Raw genomic sequence first — 1,442 nt, 5'->3', positions numbered from 1 at the left:
AAAGAAAGAAAGAAAGAGAAAATCCAATGCAAAGTTGCTTAAAATAATAAAGGACATTAATTGGCTTTGATAAGTAGAAGCTAAAAGCGACCATCCTGTGTTGTTAATTTGATTCAGGGCAACACAATGTCATTAAAGACATAGGTTTTCTTTATCCTTCTTCTTTAACTTCAGTAGTGTTAACTTCATCCTGAAATGGCAGTCCTTCTGAAGGCTATCCATTTCTTCCTTTACATCTTCCTACATGGAGTGAAAGACTCACTGGCAGAAAACACCTCGTAAGGTAGAAGCTTCTTTTCTACTAGACGATAACAATCATTGTACCAAGTTGTGTTTTCTACCTGAGTCAGGGAAGACAAATTTCTGCCATGTATTCAGATTATCACCATATAGAACATATTTCATACACAATTATGGTATATTTCCATTTTAACATCTTCATATAGAAATTTCTCAGTACTAGAAAATAATACCCTGACCTCTGTTGATACAATGAATAAAGCATTGGCCTAGAATGCTGAGGTCATCAGTTTGAAACCCTGGACTTGCCTGGTCAAGGCACACACAGGAAGCAAAACCAGCAGGAGTTGATGCTTTCTACATCTCTCCCCTCTTTCTCTCTCTCTTTCCTCTTTCTAAAAATCAATCAATAAAAAGAAACACTAATTTCTAAGCATGAAATCAACATTTTGATTACAGGGCTAGAATATTTTTGCTATTCTTTCCTTTAAAATGCTACTACATTTATTGGCTTTTTAGGTTATAAAAAGAACTTAATATTTATTTATCCTTCAATACATTTCTATATTGGCAATTCATTAATTATAGATTGATGAATGTAATAACTTGTGGAGAATTTAAACATTGAAACCTTTAGGTAGCACAGTGATTTAAAATCAACTTTCAAATATTGTTTTATGTAATTTTCTGCTGGTTACCATAATAACAAAGTAAAATAGTTAAACTTTACAAAGAGACTATAGAAAAATAATTCATATTGGTTGCTCCTTTGAAAACACCATTATTTGTACTCAAATAAAAGGGCAAACTTTTAATTTGGGGCTGGTAGAATCCTTTATAACTAAAATCATCTTTATTTCAGTTTTACAGCAACTTATTTAGTAACAAACTATAGAAATGATCCCTGAAAGTATAGTCTTTACAGCAACTTATTTAGAAAAGAAAGAAATGATTTTGAGCCTGACCAGGCGATGACACAGTGGGTAGAACTCAGACTGGGATGTGGAGGACCCAGGTTTGAAACTTGGAGGTCATCAGCTTGAGCATGGGCTCATCTGGTTTGAGCAAGGCTCACCAGCTTGAGCCCAAGGTCCCTGGCTTTAGCAAGGAGTCACTCCCCCCATTCAAGGCATATATGAGAAAGCAATCAATGAGAAACTAAGGTGCTGCAACAAAGAATTGATGCTTCTCATCTCTCTCCC

General features: G+C 34.8%; 1 pseudogene; it reads right to left on the bottom strand.

The window, feature by feature from the left end:
* Nucleotides 1-1,081: 1,081 nt before the first annotated feature.
* On the bottom strand, nucleotides 1,082-1,160 carry LOC136396340 (small nucleolar RNA U3; annotated as a pseudogene).
* Nucleotides 1,161-1,442: the final 282 nt, after the last annotated feature.

Source organism: Saccopteryx leptura, chromosome 2, assembly GCF_036850995.1.
Source record: "Saccopteryx leptura isolate mSacLep1 chromosome 2, mSacLep1_pri_phased_curated, whole genome shotgun sequence".
NCBI lineage: Eukaryota > Metazoa > Chordata > Mammalia > Chiroptera > Emballonuridae > Saccopteryx > Saccopteryx leptura.
The sequence above is the reverse complement of the archived record's forward strand: the minus strand, read 5'-3'. Positions and strand labels throughout refer to the sequence as shown.